Source organism: Manis pentadactyla, chromosome 3, assembly GCF_030020395.1.
Source record: "Manis pentadactyla isolate mManPen7 chromosome 3, mManPen7.hap1, whole genome shotgun sequence".
Classification (NCBI taxonomy): domain Eukaryota; kingdom Metazoa; phylum Chordata; class Mammalia; order Pholidota; family Manidae; genus Manis; species Manis pentadactyla.
This window is the reverse complement of record NC_080021.1, coordinates 70,740,083-70,760,485: the sequence shown is the minus strand read 5'-3', so window position 1 is coordinate 70,760,485 and position 20,403 is coordinate 70,740,083. Positions and strand designations below refer to the sequence as shown.

The following is a 20,403-nucleotide window of genomic DNA, read 5'->3' as shown; positions in this document are numbered from 1 at the left end:
AATTCTAGGTACCAGCTATCACCATACCAAGTTGTTACAATATTTTGACTATATTCCTTATGCTATACATTACATCCCGGTTACTTATTTATTTTACAATTGGAAGTCTGTTTATATATATATTTATTTTATTTTATTTTATTTTATTTTATTTTTTGTCAGGGCATCTCTCATATTTATTGATCAAATAGTTGTTAACAACAATAATTTTCTGTATAGGGGGGTCAATACTCAATGCACAATCATTAATCCACCCCAAGCCTAATTTTCATCAGTCTCCAATCTTCTGATGCATAATGAACAAGTTCTTACATGGAGTACAAATTCTTACATAGTGAATAAGTTACATGGTGAACAGTGCAAGGGCAGTCATCACAGAAGCTTTTGGTTTTGTTCATGCATTATGAACTATAAACAGTCAGTTCAAATATGAATATTCATTTGATTTTTATACTTGATTTATATGTGGATACCACATTTCTCTATTATTATTATTTTTAATAAAATGCTGAAGTGGTAGGTAGATACGAGATAAAGGTAGAATACAGAGTTTAGTTTTGTAAGAGAGCAAATGTAGATGATCAGGTGTGTGCCTGTAGACTGTGTTAATCCGAGCTAGACGAGGGCAATAAACATCCATGTATGCAGAAGATTTCTCTCAGAACATGAGGGGGGAGGTTCTAAGCCTCACCTCTGCTGCTCCCCATTTTCTCACCAGATGGCCCCCTGCGACTGTGCCTGTCTTAGGTTGTTCCTCCCTTGAGGAATCTTACCCGTCTCTGGCTAACCAGTCATCTTCCGGGGCCATACAGGGAAATGTTAAGTTGGTAAGTGAGAGAGAAGCCTTATTGTTTGAAAAGGTTAGCTTTTTACTTCGTTGCATATTTATGCCCTGTGGCTTCTATGCCCAGCATTTGTCTTGAGGTGTCTTTACCACTTGGAAGAATTATGATACTCGGTAAATTAGACATGTGGCACGAGTTCTATTTAAAGGTTGTGATTAGGTAGGAAGAAGAAAAGCTATAGAAGTAGCAGGCAGAAGAAAACCTGGGAAGATTGATTATTTCTTTGACATATCTTCTTGTAGAGTAACTTCAGCATGGATAGGTTTTAAACTACGAATTAAATTGTGCACACACATTAACATAATAGGAATATAGTTACCTAACCAAAGCATACCTGTAATTACCAGCCATCTCCAGTGAAACCAAGAAAACCAGTTAGGTACCTTAGGCATTTGTGAAAACTTATCTATGATATGGTGGATATTGTCCAACTGAACTTGAACAGTCTGAGAGAATTCAGATAAATTAGAACAACCCATTCCTGGGGACTGTTCACATCCCATATGTTCTTTTAACAGTAAATAGTCTGTGGTTGTAAGATTTTGGAGTGCTACAATTTGCATTTCTCCTAATTCTTGGTTGAGTTCCAACAGTATAGATCCAGTCCAATTTGTTGTTTTACTGTATGCACAGGCCCGCTTAGATATCTCCTTCCTCATTCCCATGGCAAGTCCAGGAACTGGTGGGATGAGTGCATCTACAGCTGTAGCAGTGTGTGGATCTTTGTTGGGGTTTTTTTTTTTTTTTTTGCTGATCATCTTCTGTCATGAGTCTTCCCAAGAGTGCTGATGTTGGAAGTTCTTTTTCATATTGTATCTTAGTTCATTTTCGGGGTAGCCAAATTAGGCTTTGATCCTCTGTATAAACACAAACAGACCCTTTGCCTACACTTTTATATGCCCTTTATATCATTGTGTAGACCTCATTGGAGGTCACCACACAGGAACTGCTTTTTTTTTTTTTTTATCATTAATCTACACTACATGACGAATACTTTGTTTACTAGGCACTCCCCTATACAAGGTCCCCCCTATATACTCCTTTACAGTCACTGTCCATCAGCGTAGCAAACTGTTGTAGAATCACTACTTGTCTTCTCTGTGTTGTACAGCCCTCCCCTTTCTCCCACCCCGATATGGATGCTAATCTTAATACCCCTCTTTTTCTCCCCCCCCTTATCCCTCCCTACCAACCCATCCTCCCCAGTCCCTTTCCCTTTGGTACCTGTTAGTCCATTCTTGAGTTCTGTGATTCTGCTGCTGTTTTGTTCCTTCAGTTTTTCCTTTGTTCTTATATTCCACAGATAAGTGAAATCATTTGGCATTTCCCTTTCTCCGCTTGGCTTGTTTCACTGAGCATAATACCCTCCAGCTCCATCCATGTTGCTGCAAATGATTGGATTTGCCCTTTTCTTATGGCTGAGTAGTATTCCATTGTGTATATGTACCACATCTTCTTTACCCATTCATCTATTGATGGACATTTAGGTTGCTTCCAATTCCTGGCTATTGTAAATAGTGCTGCAATAAACATAGGGGTGCATCTGTCTTTCTCAAACTTGATTGCTGTGTTCTTAGGGTAAATTCCTAGGAGTGCAATTCCTGGGTCAAATGGTAAGTCTGTTTTGAGCATTTTGATGTACCTCCATACTGCTTTCCACAATGGTTGAACTAACTTACATTCCCACCAGCAGTGTAGGAGGGTTCCCCTTTCTCCACAGCCTTGCCAACATTTGTTGTTGTTTGTCTTTTGGATGGCAGCCATCCTTACTGGTGTGAGGTGATACCTCATTGTAGTTTTAATTTGCATTTCTCTGATAACTAGCGATGTGGAGCATCTTTTCATGTGTCTGTTGGCCATCTGTATTTCTTTTTTGGAGAACCGTCTGTTCAGTTCCTTTGCCCATTTTTTAATTGGGTTATTTTTTGTTTGTTTGTTGAGGCGTGTGAGCTCTTTATATATTCTGGACGTTAAGCCTTTATCGGATGTGTCATTTTCAAATATATTCTCCCATACTGTAGGGTTCCTTTTTGTTCTATTGATGGTGTCTTTTGCTGTACAGAAGCTTTTCAGCTTAATATAGTCCCACTTGTTCATTTTTGCTGTTGTTTTCCTTGCCCGGGGAGATATGTTCAAGAAGAGGTCACTCATGTTTATGTCTAAGAGGTTTTTGCCTATGTTTTCTTCCAAGGGTTTAATGGTTTCATGGCTTACATTCAGGTCTTTGATCCATTTTGAGTTTACTTTTGTATATGGGGTTAGACAATGGTCCAGTTTCATTCTCCTACATGTAGCTGTCCAGTTTTGCCAGCACCATCTGTTGAAGAGACTGTCATTTCGCCATTGTATGTCCATGGCTCCTTTATCAAATATTAATTGACCATATATGTCTGGGTTAATGTCTGGATTGTCTAGTCTGTTCCATTGGTCTGTGGCTCTGTTCTTGTGCCAGTACCAAATTGTCTTGATTACTATGGCTTTATAATAGAGCTTGAAGTTGGGGAGTGAGATCCCCCCTACTTTATTCTTCTTTCTCAGGATTGCTTTGGCTATGCGCGGTCTTTGGTGGTTCCATATGAATTTTTGAATTATTTGTTCCAGTTCATTGAAGAATGTTGCTGGTAGTTTCATAGGGATTGCATCAAATCTGTATATTGCTTTGGGCAGGATGGCCATTTTGACGATATTAATTCTTCCTAGCCATGAGCATGGGATGTGTTTCCATCTGTTAGTGTCCCTTTTAATTTCTTTTAAGAGTGACTTGTAGTTTTCAGAATGTAAGTCTTTCACTTCTTTGGTTAGGTTTATTCCTAGGTATCTTATTTTTTTTGATGCAATTGTGAATGGAGTTGTTTTCCTGATTTCTCTTTCTGTTGGTTCATTGTTGGTGTATAGGAAAGCCACAGATTTCTGTGTGTTGATTTTGTATCCTGCAACTTTGCTGTATTCCGATATCAGTTCTAGTAGTTCTGGGGTGGAGTCTCTAGGGTTTTTTATGTACAGTATCATGTCATCTGCAAATAGTGACAGTTTAACTTCTTCTTTGCCAATCTGGATTCCTTGTACTTTTTTGTTTTGTCTGATTGCCGTGGCTAGGACCTCCAGTACTATGTTAAATAACAGTGGGGAGAGTGGGCATCCCTGTCTAGTTCCCGATCTCAGCGGAAATGCTTTCAGCTTCTCGCTGTTCAATATAATGTTGGCTGTGGGTCTTTCATAGATGGCCTTTATTATGTTGAGGTACTTGTCCTCTATTCCCATTTTGCTGAGAGTTTTTATCATGAATGGATGTTGAACTTTGTCAAATGCTTTTTCAGCATCTATGGAGATGACCATGTGGTTTCTGTCTTTCTTTTTGTTGATGTGGTGGATGATATTGATGGACTTTCGAATGTTGTACCATCCTTGCATCCCTGGGATGAATCCCACTTGGTCATGTTGTACGATCGTTTTGATGTATTTTTGAATTCAGTTTGCTAAAATTTTGTTCAGTATTTTTGCGTCTACGTTCATCAGGAATATTGGTCTGTAGTTTTCTTTTTTGGTGGTGTCTTTGCCTGGTTTTGGTATTAGGGTGATGTTAGCTTCATAGAATGAGTTTGGGAGTATCCCCTCCTCTTCTATTTCTTGGAAAACTTTAAGGAGAATGGGTATTATGTCTTCCCTGTATGTCTGATAAAATTCCGAGGTAAATCCATCTGGCCCGGGGGTTTTGTTCTTTGGTAGTTTTTTGATTACCACTTCGATTTCGCTGCTGGTAATTGGCCTGTTTAGATTTTCTGTTTCTTTTTGGGTCAGTCTTGGAAGGTTGTATTTTTCTAGGAAGTCGTCCATTTCTCCTAGGTTTCCCAGCTTGTTAGCATATAGGTTTTCATAGTATTCTCCAATAATTCTTTGCATTTCCGTGGGGTCCGTCGTGATTTTTCCTTTCTCGTTTCTGATACTGTTGATTTGTGTTGACTCTCTTTTCCTCTTAATAAGTCTGGCTAGAGGCTTATCTATTTTGTTTATTTTCTCGAAGAACCAGCTCTTGGTTTCATTGATTTTTGCTATTGTTTTATTCTTCTCAATTTTATTTATTTCTTCTCTGATCTTTATTATGTCCCTCCTTCTGCTCACCTTAGGCCTCATTTGTTCTTCTTTTTCCAATTTCGATAATTGTGACATTAGACCATTCATTTGGGCTTGTTCTTCCTTTTTTAAATATGCTTGGATTGCTATATACTTTCCTCTTAAGACTGCTTTTCCTGTGTCCCACAGGAGTTGGGGCTTAGTGTTGTTGTTGCCATTTGTTTCCATATATGGCTGGATCTCCATTTTGATTTGGTCATTTATCCATTGATTATTTAGGAGCGTGTTGTTTAGCCTCCTTGTGTTTGTGAGCCTTTTTGCTTTCTTTGAACAGTTTATTTCTAGTTTAATGCCTTTGTGGTCTGAAAAGTTGGTTGGTAGGGTTTCAATCTTTTGGAATTTACTGAGGCTCTTTTTGTGTCCTAGTATGTGGTCTATTCTGGAGAATGTTCCATGTGCACTTGAGAAGAATGTGTATCCTGTTGCTTTTGGATGTAGAGTTCTGTAGATGTCTATTAGGTCCATCTGTTCTAGTGTGTTGTTCAGTGCCTCTGTGTCCTTACTTATTTTCTGTCTGATGGATCTGTCCTTTGGAGTGAGTGGTGTGTTAAAGTCTCCCAAAATGAATGCATTGCTTTCTATTTCCTCCTTTAGTTCTGTTAATATTTGTTTCAGGTATGTTGGTGCTCCTGTATTGGGTGCATATATATTTATAATGGTTATATCCTCTTGATGGACTGAGCCCTTTATCATTATGTAATGTCCTTCTTTGTCTTTTGTTACTTTCTTTATTTGGAAGTCTGTATTGTCTGATACCAGAATTGCAACACCTGCTTTCTTCTCTCTGTTGTTTGCTTGAAATATCTTTTTCCATCCCTTGACTTTAAGTCTGTGCATGTCTTTGAGTTTGAGGTGAGTCTCTTGTAAGCAGCATATGGATGGATCTTGCTTTTTTATCCATTCTATTACTCTGTGTCTTTTGATTGGTGCATTCAGTCCATTAACATTTAGGGTGATTATTGAAAGGTATGAATTTATTGCCATTGCAGGCTTTAAGTTTGTGGTTACCAAAGGTTTAGGGTTAGCTTCTTTACTATCTTACTGTCTAACTTAACTCGCTTGTTGAGCTATTATAAACACAGTCTGATGATTCTTTATTTCTCTCCCTTCTTATTCCTCCTCCTCCCTTCTTCATATGTTGGGTGTTTTGTTGTGTGCTCTTTTTAGGAGTGCTCCCATCTAGAGCAGTCCCTGTAGGATGCCCTGTAGAGGTGGTTTGTGGGAGGCAAATTCCCTCAACTTTTGCTTGTCTGGGAATTGTTTAATCCCTCCTTCATATTTAAATGATATTTGTGCTGGATACAGTAGTCTTGGTTCGAGGCCCTTCTGTTTCATTGCATTAAGTATATCATGCCATTCTCTTCTGGCCTGTAGGTTTTCTGTTGAGAAGTCTGATGATAGCCTGATGGGTTTTCCTTTGTAGGTAACCTTTTTTTTCTCTCTGGCTGCCTTTAATACTTTGTCCTTGTCTTTGATCTTTGCCATTTTAATTATTATGTGTCTTGGTGTTGCCCTCCTTGGATCCCTTGTCATGGGAGTTCTGTGTACCTCTGTGGTCTGAGAGGCCATTTCTTCCCCTAGTTTGGGGAAGTTTTCAGCAATTATTTCTTCAAAGACATTTTCTATCCCCTTTTCTCTCTCTACTTCTTCTGGAATACCTATAATTCATATATTGTTCCTTTTCATTTGGTCACTCAGCTCTCTTAAAATTCTTTCATTCCTGGAGATCCTTTTATCTCTCTCTGCATCAGCCTCTCTGCGTTCCTGTTCTCTGTTTTCTAGTCCATTAATGGTCTCTTGCATCTCGTCCATTCTGTTTTGTAGTCCTTCCAGAGCTTGTTTTATTTCTGAATTCTCCTTCCTTAGTTCTTGCATATTTCTCTGCAAGTCCATCAGCATGGTTATGACTTTTGTTTTGAATTCTTTTTCAGGAAGACTGGCTAAATCTATCTCCCCAGATTCCTTCTCAGGTGAAGATGTAGCAGATGCCGAAGCTGTCTGGGTTAGTCTTGTCTGGATCATATTTTTTTGCCTTTTCATGTTGACAGGTGCTATTGACTGTCAGCTGGGAGGGCCAAAATTTTCACTTGCTACTGGCCTTTCTTTACTGGGACAACTGCGACCCCTAGTGGCTTGTGTTGGGTAATTGCGTGTAGAGTGGGTCTTTGTGTCTTGCCTGGCCGGAAGGGAGAATTTCCCTTTCTGTGGGTGGAGTTTGTCTCAGGCTGCTTCTCTGCTTTCGCAGCGCCCGGAGGGGTAATGGATGAGGGGGCTGCTTGACTGTTTACCTCCGTGAGGGGTCTCAGAGCTGTTGCCTAGGGAGTTAGCGCGCCCGGTTTTCCCTGTAATTTCCAGCTGCTGTACTGTGACCTGGGTTGTTTCCGTCAAGCTGTTAAGTCCCTGTCCCTTTAAGACTTTCAAAAAGCCCCTGCTTTTCTTTGTCACAGGGGCATCAGCTTCGGCACCCGCTCATAGGTCTTACTGCCCTGTTCCCCCAGTATCCAGGGCCCTCCGCCCACGCACTGTGTCTGTGCTTTGGTGGGGGTGGCTGGGACTGGGTGTTCAGCAGTCCTGGGCTCTGTCTCCCTCCCGCTCTGCCTATTGTTCTCCCGCAGGGAGATGGGGGAAGGGCGCTTGGGTCCCGCTCGGCCCGGGGCTTGTATCTTACCCCTTTCACCAGTCGCTGGGTTCTCGCTGGTGTAGCTGCAGTCTGGCCACTGTCCTGCGTCTTCTGGTCTCTCTTTTAGGGCTAGTTGTGTTTGTTGTATTTTCAAAAGTATATATGTTTTTGGGAGGAGATTCCCACTGTTCTACTCACGCCGCCATGTTGGCTCCGCCCCCCTAATTTTAGCTTTTTACCCTTCATTATCAATGTTCATGCTTGAGGAAAGTCATGACTGCACTTAGCCTGTTGTTTTTTTCTTAAAATGGGCATTGAGTATCAAATAATGTATATGACATGTGAAAACACTTAGAAAATTACCAAACATGATGTAAGAGTAGTCATTAATCTCTAGAGGGAATCTTGAGCGTTTTCTTCTCTTTCAAAGATGTCTGTTATCTGGTCTGAATGAGGCTTCATTTGAAAGGGGACTTAATTAGAGTTAAGATAAAGATATATCTTTAGGCCAGTCCTATTACGCTACCACTTGCCAAAGAAATAGGAATGAAAACATATTTTGGTCTTTGTTTTCTCTATTGGTTTTGTAGGCTTTTTAGACACATTCAGATAACAATTTGCAGAATAATCACTCTTTGTACTGTATATCCTATTAAAAAGGTCTTTTGCCTTGCGCAAAAGTTTTTCTTCTTTTTTAAGTAATCAACATGGGAGACTTCTTGGGCTAATGTGAAAAGGGAACAATTTTTGACAAAATCAAGGCTCAAGGTTCTATTTACATTTTGTCAGATAAACACTTCTGTTGGACCTAAAGTCCCTTGGTTTATTACAATTGCTTACTGTAAGTAAGAGAAAAGGTGTTCAATTTCACACCTGTGAAATACATATTATGTTTCCTGGCAGGGGACAAGACTCAGTAAATATTTTTTCAGTAACACAGATCTCAGATTCAGAGCTTTACTTAACCAGATACTCTCTCTAGTACTGAACTACAAGTTGGATCTCATTAATGAATGCGCTTATTGGGAGTTCCTTGTTTAAAGTCATTATTCCAGTTTTTTTTCTCGAGCTGTAACACATATACCATCTGGCTCAGTCACACACACATTGGTGATAGAGCAGGTAGCAGTGCCCTGGAATTAGACTGTAAGCTCCTGAAACAAAGCTCTGTAGTGAGTTAGAGTTTCGGCTATAGAATCAGCAAGTCTGGTTTCAAAGCCTGGATCCACTGCTTATTGGCTGGTGACCTTGGGCAATTCATTTAACTTCTCCAATTTTATATTCTTCCTCTGTAAAACAAGGATATGAAAGTACCAACCTTGTATTTTGTAGGATTTCAATGAAATAATCTAGTTAATTTGTTAGTTGCTATCATCATCATCACTGTATCATCACCACCTCTGAATCTTTCACAACCCCCAAAATAGTGCCTTGCACTGTATGATAATAGGGGAGCAATTTCCAATTGCAGTATAACTCATTCTACCTACTGATGAATTACAGATTTGGGATGAAATCTACCAGGATTGCACATTCAATTTCTTAAAGCATTGCCAGTGTGCTCTATTCCAGTTTTGGGGGAAAGGAGAATAACTTAATTGTCCAAATCCAAACTCTAGGAAACAATTGTTATATCTGTGTTTATAGAAGAACGTAATGTAATTCTCAGCACACTATACTAGACATTTGATAAAAGGTCTGAGAGAGGAAAAGGTTCATATTTTATTATGGTTTCACAGGGAAGACACAGGCTTAAAGTGACTTGCCCAAAGTCAAAGACATAGGAATGTTGATTTTGGATACTCCTTCCTTAGTTAAACTACGCAAGGCCTATTTTTATTTTATGTTTGATCACAAAGATGCCATTATCTTTGGTAACTGTTTTCTTAAGAAACCCAGGCAATGGAAAATTCCCCGACAGCTGCTTGCTTGGCAGGTGTTTTCCATGTTACTTAGCTGAAGAGTCTCTGCTGTCGCATCAGGTGAATACAGGCAAGTGGCTCTCAACCTGGGCAGCTAGTCCGAAGTGCCCGGACGCCTAAAAGTGCCTGAGACTGGTTGAACTCTGTGAACTTTTACTTCAGCATAATCTGGGTGGGTCCTAGGCATCAGAAGTCTTAAAATCTTTCCAAGTGATTCTAGAGAGAGTTTCCAACTAGTTTTACCCCCTTAGTCTTCTATGATTCCATACTTCTACTTACTTGAAGATTTAAGCACATTAAAATTCCATCCCCTTTGTAACTTCTCTTTAAAAGGGAGTGCTTTTTTAACTTCAGAAAATCATGAGATATAGTAGGAACTAAGTAATTGGCTCTTCTGAAACATACAACACTTGATTTTATGAAAGAAATGCAAGAAAGTGTTCTATAGTTACATCTGAGATTTTGTTGGAGAGGTATCTCAGCCTCATCATTTTATGCAACCAAAGCAAAATCACTTATCTTTTTTCTTTCTGAATTCACTGAACAGAATAAGCTTGCCCAGATGACTCCTCCCTTTGAAATTTATGAAGTGATGGCCTGAATTCCATATATTGTAATAATAACATAAACAATGTAGGGAGATAAAAATAGTAACAGTGATAGCCAGAGTAATGCCTTTGCACATTGATCATCATATTGGGCTATTTAGGTTAGGATTTGTTTGTTGGGGCTATGCATTCTTGCATACCACATGTTCAAAATGAAGTGTTTGCACGTGTGGAGATATGGAATTTAAATGAAAGACTACACACTCTAATTTTTATCACTGTTATATTTTTTTGGTTGAATATTCAAATATTCAATACTTGCTGCATATTTTATGCTGATGTACTAGTCATTTCTTATAGTAACCCTAACCCTATGGTGTGATTGAGAGAGGTATATAAAAGGTTTCTCGGAACACTTAAGGGAATAATGAGGAATCTATAAATAGAATACACAGGGAAAATTAGCATGTTAATCACTTCTCACACAAACACAATTCTTTCTCCAGTTTTTTACCTGAAAAAAAGGCCAATTTGGTTCAGTCTTGTAATATCTCTTATGCCCTCCTCTTCAGACCTGAGTGATTCAGTTGGCAATTTTTTAACAATATATTCAATGCATTTTGCATCAAGGAATTACTTATGTGTTTGCCTTGAGTTATTTCCTTTTATAACTATTTGAAACTCTACTTCTAGAAAGCCTCTCCTGATTAAATGGATAATGACCCCATTAATCTCTGCTGTATCTGTTAGGCAGAAGAATAGATATGAGTGGGTGGAAAGAGAATAAGGCGAGTAAAGCCCACTAAAAGGGACTCAAAGAGTTGACAAGTTAAAACTAGAAGGCCAGAAAGGACTCACGTAATTCATGAGCTAATCAGTTGAAGCTCCAAAGGCCAGGAGTAACTTGGAATATCCAAACATTCCCCAGATAAAGAAAAGTATCTCAGCACAGCCCATATCTTCACTGTGTCATTTAGATCATGCCATTGTAAGATTTACTTTAACCTACTAAAAGGCCCGGCTTATTCTTTAACTTAACTTAAATGCTAATTGTTTCCTCCTTCATTCCCTAATCAAGTAATTTGCAACCTAGGCAGGAGACAAACATCATAATTTATTTAGCAAACAAGCCCAGATATAAACAGTGTAATAAAAATAGGAAAGACTCTATTTTAAAGCCAAGATTGCATTTTAAAACCCAGGAAGTTAGGAAGTGAAATTTTTAACATATTCTTTAGCAAACAGACAATAACTCAGCCCACCTTGGGGGCAGGGCAAGCAGTCTTGATTTATATGTTCCCAGAGGGAAGCTGCTATCTTGGGGAGGAACCAGATCAGTAAATTCTTTGTGTTAAATTAATTTTGCAGAATTACCTGCAGGACTGATAATAGAAGAGAAGAGACGTAATGTCTCTCATCAAAGATAAACATCTTGAGACCACTTAATAAGTCTACACCCCCTAGCCCTTTGTCACATTCCTGAACAATCCTTAAAAGGGGGAACCCCCAATTTTTCAGCATGCCTTCTCTCTGAGGTCACCCACACTTTCTCTCCCTTCAAATAAAACTTAAGCCTTTCAGTTTGCCTCTTCTCTGAGATTGCTCACACTCCCCTTTCTCTGAGTGTGCACCTTTTTGCCTTAAACTTCTCACTGCTCAATTTATAACATTTTGTCTCTGCATTTTTCTAGTGGTAAGTGTCTTTGTTACTTTGCTACTTCATTCTGATTCTCTGGATTTAAGCTCCAATCTTCACTGTCTCTGTCCTATTTCAGTTAAGTAGGGAAGGGTTGCTGAGGGCTTATATCTGGGCTTGCAAATTACCCTCACCTGGGGGACCTGGAATGAATTGCTGGTATATGGTCCTACTCTGTAGTGGCCTGCCTGAAAGTCTCCTTTCTTTGCCTCTAGGAAGTTTGCAGAACAATCTCACTCCATCCAGTGCTCTGTGGCTCCCCAGATCCTGGGGTGGTAGGGACTCAGCTCCCACACCGTGCAGATACAAGTGGACACTGGACACCAGGTGACACTGGCTTAAGGAGTTAGCAGGGGATGTGCCCCATGCTGCATAGCAGTTCAATGAACTTCCTTTATCCCTCTGTTCTGTCATACCCTGACACTCTCACTTTAATAAATTTCTTCCTTACCTTGTACTCTGATTTCCCTGCATCTCCAAGCTGAATTCCTCCCAATAACTTTAAATAAAACTTTTCAACCTTTCAAGGCACTTCCTCCTCTCTGAGGACACCCATGCTTTCTCTCTTTAAGTGTGTAACTTTTAATAAAACTTTTACTCTGCTTCACTACTGTGTCTCTGCCCTTCAATTCTTTGTTGTGGCAAGGACAAGAACCAAGGAAAATAAACAACTGCCCCCTAACATATCTTTAGATGGTACATTAAAAGCCATATATGTATCAGCACATGCTGACATCATATGCATGAAAGCACACAGTAGTGTGTCTCTCACTTCTCCAGTTCAAGCACCCAAGCCATTGAACAAGCTCTTCCATTTGCCTAGAATATATTTTGCTTCTAATTCTTTTCTTAATTCTGCTTGGTTATTTTTGTTCAGGAAAACTTTCTTTGATCTTCCTATATTCCATTGATTTGCATAGTTTTGTAATATCTCTCCAAAGTCTCACTTGTGTACTTATTTGAGTAATCATTTGATTAATATCTGTCTTTTGTGGTAAGCTATAACTCTGTGACTCACAAAACCAATCTGTGTTTAGTTTTGTGTACCACTACATTTCTAGTATTTAGCCCTATGCCTGGATCTAATAGGTGTCTAACTGTTGAATGACTAGATGAATAAGAGACTGTGTTTTCTCCTTGAAACAGAGTTTTACTTCACCCATGAGTTCTACAATACTTAAAAAAAATTTTAACTCATTATTTATGCAAACATTAAAAAGTAATGATTTAAGAAGAGTGGTTGATTGTGCAAGAATAATGGATTTTATTTTTTTATGTATTTATTATTTTTTTCAAAAACACCTTAATTTTTATTTGGTCTTTTTTGTTTTAATTTTGAATTCATCCTTTTGGATCAACACAAATTCAACTGCTTTACTACTCAACTGAAAATTTAAGTAAGAACCTTAATATAACTGATAGTCTTTCAAATATCTATTAAGTAGATCCCCTTTATCCACACTAGATACATCCCAAAACTCATCAGAGATGCCCAAAATCATGCAGAGTACCAAGACAATATCCTATGTTTTTTCTATATGTGCATACCTATGATAAAGTTTAACTTATAAATTAGGTGAAGAGATTAACAACTATAATTACTAATAAAATAAAACAACTAAAACACTATATTGTAATAAAAGTTATGTGAATGTAGTCTCTCTCTCTTATCAAAATATTTCACTGTACCATATACTCACCCTTTTGTGATGATGCAAGATTATAAAATGCCCTCGTGGTAAGATAAATGAGGTGAATGATGTAGACATTGTGATGTAGGCACTGTGACATCCTGTTAGGCTTCTTTCTATTGACCTTCTGACAATAGTCAGGAGGATCATCAGGAGACCACAGGCAACTGTAGATAACGAAACCACAGAAAACCAAACTGGGGATAAGGGGTCTAGTGTTTTTCTATGATTCATGCTACTTGATCCCTGGTAAATTTTCCCAACTATTTTGATCAACATTTTTTTTTTTTTTTGAGAAGGCATCCCTCATATTTATTGATCAAATGGTTGTTAACAACAATAAAATTCTGTATAGGGGACTCAATACACAATCATTAATCAACCCCAAGCCTAATTCTCAACAGTCTCCAATCTTCTGAAGTATAACGAACAAGTTCTTACATGGTGAACAAGTTCTTACATAGTGAATAAGTTCTTACATGGTGAACAGTGCAAGGGCAGTCATCACAGAAACTTTCAGTTTTGATCACGCATTATGAACTATAAACAATCAGGTCAAATATGAATATTCATTTGATTTTTATACAATAATGGATTTTATTAAAAATATTTATTAAACTGAATTTGAAAGGTAAACATTAATTTTTAAAAGTCACTCATAATCTACTGTATTAATATAGCAACTATTTTCATTTCATCAAAGAACACTGTCCCAAAACTGACATGATGCTACTTGGGTATTTAGTTCTAAATGTCTTTAGATCGCAGACCCCCACCCCTACTTCTCTGCATGATAATGGGCTGCTTCCTAAACTCTGGCTGGAAGTCAGGATCTATGGGAAATAGCTTATTATTCCTTTGTATCTAAAAAGATCTTTAAAAAACAGTGCCATCTAGAGGTGAGAGTGCTCTGAAATGTTCACACAAAATAGTCCTAGGCTCTGCTGCCTGTCTTGCCATACACACCCTTAAACTCCACCTTCAGCTGTAGAAGCCAGACCCCATTGTGCCAAATTCAGGAGTAACACCTGTCTCATTTGGTTTCAGTCTTTTTCAGTCTGTCAGATTTTATTCAATCATAAGAATTGTTCTCTCATGTGGCTTTCATTGCATAATACAGTTTAGGCATTGTTTTAACAAGATCATCCTTAATTCTTAAAACCACCTTAGTTGCCACTGTAACTCAGTGCCTCTTAACTAAAATTAGGATAAAATGTTCAGATATGAAAATAATTGGATTAACTTTGTAAGCAATTAACATTTTCCCCTAATCAATGTTACATGGTCTTTCCAGCAATTTTAAAACAATTGATTAGTACTAGCCTTAGACCAAAATGAAAATAAAATTTAAAAGACCCACTTTGTATGTCAGGAGAATAGCATCTTTCCTTAACTGAAACTTCTGGTGGAAACCTGGAGGCCTTTCCATAGTCATGTTTGGTTGAGCCAAGCACCAGTCGACTAATGATCAAAAGTAGAGATAGCATATGTTTTGGTATCACTGGATGCCTTGTAACGGCAACCTTTACGGTCATGCATGTTTTATCCCCTCTTCCTTATGTTTTCCAGAAGGATAACCAACTGGCTGATACAGTAACAAATGAAAAGTAATCTGACTCCATTGACCTGCTTAACCTTGCATGGGAAGATGGAAAGGGGCAGCCGTTTGCTTAGAAACAGTGAACAGGTATGGAACAGCTCCTATTGTTGTTGCTTTCCTTTATTTCTTTGCAAATCTATTTCCAGAGCATTTGAAAACAGCAAGTTGTTTCTGCTTGAGAACACAGAACTGGAGTTACAGGAAACAGGTACCATGGATTCCTTATAACATTTCCGAGTTGTCCCATCTTCAAGTTGCTGTTTATATAAGTACCAGTGCAATTAAGAGATGATTGTTTTTTCAATAGTAAATAAGTAATTATGCTAGGGAGGTTTATTACTTTTAAACATAAGATTAGCATTTTGGATGTGTGTTTAGCTTTAAGAGACAATGCTATTTGCATAAGGAAATTTTGCGCTGCCTTATAGATTTCAATAGAGCAATCACAGAAGTAATAAAATGTTAAAGCATGTTGGTTTCCCCAGTAACAGCTATTGGAAGTGTTTTTGCTGTGTTTAATCATCTAATTCCCCTTACTTTTATTCATTTTCTGTCTTGAAGGGATGCTTTCAGTAAAGGCATTGTTTGATTTTTTTCCATTTTTCAGAATTTACATAATAGATATAGGTGAAGCTTCTTTTGCTTAAAAAGGAACACTTCCTGTCAACATGAACATGAAAAATTTAGAACAGCATTTGTAGGACTCCTGGAATTAGAACATTTAAATAAGTATTTATTTTGAATTGGATGCCAATCATAATCAGAGTGCTGAACCTTCTTTCAGTTATACCTATTATCAAGAGACAGGTGAGCTGCATGTAGTTTGGTGTAGTGACTGTATTGTGCTTTAAGAAAGTATGAAATTAATGGTATCATAATGCAGCTAGAAAGTAATTTAAGTTCAAAAGATTAAGTATCATATACTGGATGATCAAAATTAAATTTCTTAACTTTGCATAACAACACTTTTTTTCTCCACTGGGTGGCTTATAAATGAGGGACTATGAATAAATAATAAAGGCTTGAATTTTACATAGGAATATTAGAATCCAAAGGCCATAGAAAAAGAATTCATTAAAATTACATTTTATATAAGGATTAAATAAGGATGTGACTCCATTATTTAAAGTTTTTAAAGGATCATTTAGGGGGATGTTTTGACTATTAACTCTGTAGTTAGTATGTTCTCAGGACAAAATAATATGGTTTTTTTTCCACATTAAATCTACTAAGGGTTTCAATGTATTATTCTATTTAATTTGAAACTAAATGTCATTTACATCAATAATATATGAAGAATCTGGTTTCCAGCTCAGTAAGGAGACAGAAAAAGTAGCAAGTTGTTGCTGTTTGATGCACAGAGAGCAACCTTATAGTCTCTTGATTCCTTTATGTTTCAGTCTATAAAGTCAGCCCATCACTAACCACATTGACCAACTATGTTTTTCTTGTACCCCAGTACTGATGTAAGTGGACTTTATTTTAGTACCTTAATTGAGAAATGTTATCTGTCTAAAAGGTGAAACAGATAATAAACAATTTACAAATTCTACAACTCACTCTGAGTATGTTTAACCTACAACATAAAGTAAATCAACTACCAGATTTCATTTAGCAGGAATAGGTTACAGTGTGACTGGATTTCTAAAAGAAGCGGTGAGTTGAAAAAAATATTTAAACCAAAAGATACCAACCACGTCTTCCTTTATGTGAGTTCTTGTGTATGAAACTATCTGAGAGATGGAATCTGTCTTCTTTTTACATTGGCAAGAGGAATGTGTAGCGAGATTGCAGTGGGGCAGAGGACAAATTCCAGGCTGTTTCTAGGACTTTTCTGACCCCCTAAGTGGGATAACTTTGAAGGGGACAGCCTTGGAAAAAAGATGTCCCAGTCACCATATCAAGCTGTCCTCCCTCCTCTTCAGCCCCCAAATTCAGAAGTCCTTTTCATGTTGATTTATGAAAATAGATGATCCAGAGTCACTGGTCCCACCAAGTCCCTGCAGATTCAAGGTTATGCTTAGGTGCAAGGGTTGTAATAAAAATGTGTGCTGAGTTCTATAGTAACAAGTGGTAGTATAATTATGAGCCCATATTTCATCTTTTCTGTGGAATTCTGCCTAACATTCCCATTATTTAGTTACCTAAGAGACAAGTATCATGTACCTAATATGTGGCAGGCATGATACTAGTCCTCTGTGGGCACAAAGCAGAATCCTTGTTCCTCCAGAAGATTCCTTCTTGTTTTGTTTGTTTTCTATACTCAGTATTTGTCTAACCCTGTGCACTATTTCATTATTAGCTTCAGTTTTGTATCTCATATTAGTCTGCAATCTCCTTCAAGACTTAGACTTCACTGCAGCCTTTGAATACGTAATTGGATTATCTGCTGTGGGTGTTACCATAATCTGTTTGGCAGATTATCTTCAGTAACCTGTAAATCTTCTTCCTGGATTAGTGACAGCAGGATCCAAGTAGGAAAGAATCAAAGCCAGTCATGGAATATGGTGATGCTCACAACTATTTTAACTGTGCATGAATGTCGTGTTAAAATTGATTTTAGGACAATTGATTTGAGGGAGCCATGACATCTCTCTTACTCCATAAGACAGATGACTTAAGAGTGAATACATTTCCCCCCTCAAACTGAAATTTTCTTTTGAATGCTGAATATAGAGATAAGTAGATAAAACAAGGATAGCTGTTTGCCATATTTGCATTTCTTCTGAGTTCTCTTGAATATTCTCTCTATATTTTCTTTATGAAAGTGTCTTTGCCCAGATTTATCAGTGGCTCCTTTTATCTGTACTAGTAATGTCTATACAATACATTTGAATCTGTTTGATTATCTTAGTATATCATTGTTATTTCCCCAAGGTATTCACTCCCGAGTACCTAAAAGCCACATTCAATTGAAAGGAAAAGTGCAGTAATTTGAGAAAAGTCCACAGTGAATTAGCCTGGGTTGAAAGTACTTAGGGAACCACTACTGGTGTTTAATTGAGGGGACATGACATTTAGGAGTCTTGGTTGACAGTGACCAAAACCTAGCCAAAAGAAAGAAATGTGTGTGCATTTGTATATGGGAGGAATTTTATTGGCTCAGTCCAGGGAAGGGTTGATTGACAAACCATGCGAGGGAAGAGTTGCAAGTGTCCCTAAAGCAACAGGAACTGGGAGACTGAACCCCATCGCTCCTCTTTTGCAGATCAGTTTTAATCTCTCTCATTTGGCCAGTCAACACTACCCAAACTTTACATCTTACATTTCACATCTGAAAGATTGTTCCACATGTTAAGAAAAAATCCTAGGGAAGGACTGTGATTGGTCTGACTTGGGTCAGTTACTCACCCCTGACTGCTCAACTGAGATCAGGTAAGACTAAAGCGGGTCTCAGGAAAAGCATACGTTGCAGTGGGTACCTAGCATTCCCCAAAATAGGAGAGCTAATAGTAAAGTTGTCTGTGACAGTGATCTCTGGCCAGAATGTCCCAACAGCCATTTGTTAAATTGGCTTAAATGACCACTAGCCTGTATTTTTTACAGCCCTAGGATTTGAATGATCATGTTGAAATCTTCTTAGTTAGTGACTTTGGTGTTCTTGCTACCCAGCAATATACTAAAAACTCAGGGACGAGCAGGATGACTGTGGCCCTATTCCTTGTCCATCAAGCCATACAGAAATCCCTATTTTTCAAATCCCATTCATTTGTGGCATTTAATGTGACTTGTAAAAAACTTGGCAGTAGCCTCCATTACTCTGGGAAGTGTTAAGTGGCTGTGTGGGGCAGAGCATCCGTATCCTGAGCATGTATGACTGTGGTGGCAGCAGGAGAGAGGGGACAGGGCTGGAAGAAGGGAAGGTGTCAGTTAGGCAATTTTCCCTTCTATTGCAAATAGTTAGCTGGTTAGGTTCCAAAACAGGGCTGAGCTGCACGACTTGAACCCAGGGATGAATGACACAGCTAAGCTTTGAATTGCTTATTCTCTAGGAACGTGTTATGGGTAAGTGAGAAAGGTAAGGTAGAGAAGCAATGAAAATAAGTGCTAAAATTACTGCCAGTCAGTATGGACCTCTTTTAGATTTTGTTCTGTGGCAAGCAAAATCAGGATTCCTTTTCTTGTCCTTATTTGAACCAGGGATTTGGGACTAGGATCCCTCCAGCCCCCACTGACTCCACTTTCAGGGGAGGCTAACTGAGGAGGGGACAGGCAGCCCTGCCACACAATGAGTGTGTGGTCCCACTTTGGGTAGCCAGCTCCCTCCCCAAATGCCTTCAGGGCTATAGGTTTTTGCCTGGTTCTGACTTTCTTCAGTACTGGCTTCCTTTTTCCCCCATCATGAAGCTAAAGGCTCACAAAAACATTTTGAAGTTCTTCCCATTGTTCTTCACTGAATTCCTTAAAACTATAAGCAATCATTGTACCTCGCTGGGGCCTTAGGGGCCTCTAAGAGCTCCTGACTCATCAGGTGACATACAGAGGTTTCTGCTCTTGCTGGTGTTGGTTTGGTCATTAGTCTGGTGGGGACAGAGTTGGGAGGTCTGCTCCATCTGATCCTGCATACCACTGGGATGTGGCCCTTCCAGCTCTGCTGCTGTGGCCATTGTCAGCTGGGATTCCTTGTGTTGAACATAAGCGTCTCTCTGCAGCTCTGACACCATCTCCGGAGTCCTGGTATATTCATTCATTCACTCTTACAGTACTTGCTGCCCAAGGCCCAAAGCCAAAAAATGGATAATGATTTTCAAGGAACTTCTATCTGAGGAGTTTACAATCTAAACAGTTTTTATTTATTTATTTTTCTTGTCTTACTCTTGTGGTAGAATGTAACATTTACCATTTGGACTGTTAGGTGTGCACTTTAGTGGCATTAAGCATAATCACAGTGTCATCTAACCATCACCACTATCTATTTTCAGAAATTTTTCATTATCTCAAATAGAAACTCTTTATCCACTAAGCAATAATTCCTGTTCCCTCCTTCCTGCAGCCCATGGTAACCTCTGTTTTGCTTTCTGTCTCTGTGAATTTACCTACTCAGTGTCTCATGTAAGAGGAATCATGCAATATTTGTCCTTTTGTGTCTGGCTTATTTCATTTAGCATAATGTTTTCAAGATTCACCCATATTGTAGCATGTGTCAGAATTACTTTTCTTTTTATGACTGAATAATATTCCATTGTATGTTCATATCATGTTTCATTCATTTGTTGAGGGGCATTTGGGTTGCTCCTACTTTTTGGCTTTTATGAATAATGCTGCTATGTATATTGGTATATGATTTTTTTTTTAATATATTAATTCTTAAAACAGCTCCACAAGTTTATGTATATTTTTGTCTCCAATT

At 38.3% G+C, this 20,403-nt stretch overlaps 1 long non-coding RNA gene across 2 annotated transcripts in view; it reads right to left on the bottom strand.

Moving 5' to 3' along the window:
- LOC118912810 (uncharacterized) overlaps nucleotides 1-20,403 on the bottom strand; it is a 120,723-nt gene that overhangs the window by 12,798 nt on the left and 87,522 nt on the right. The window contains exon 4 of one of the 2 annotated variants that reach the window (XR_008996293.1): nucleotides 18,253-19,762. The exons of the other annotated variant lie outside the window; for it this stretch is intronic. This is a non-coding gene — a long non-coding RNA (uncharacterized LOC118912810). Of the gene's footprint in view, nucleotides 1-18,252; nucleotides 19,763-20,403 lie in introns of those variants that run through there. 2 annotated transcript variants of the gene reach the window in all.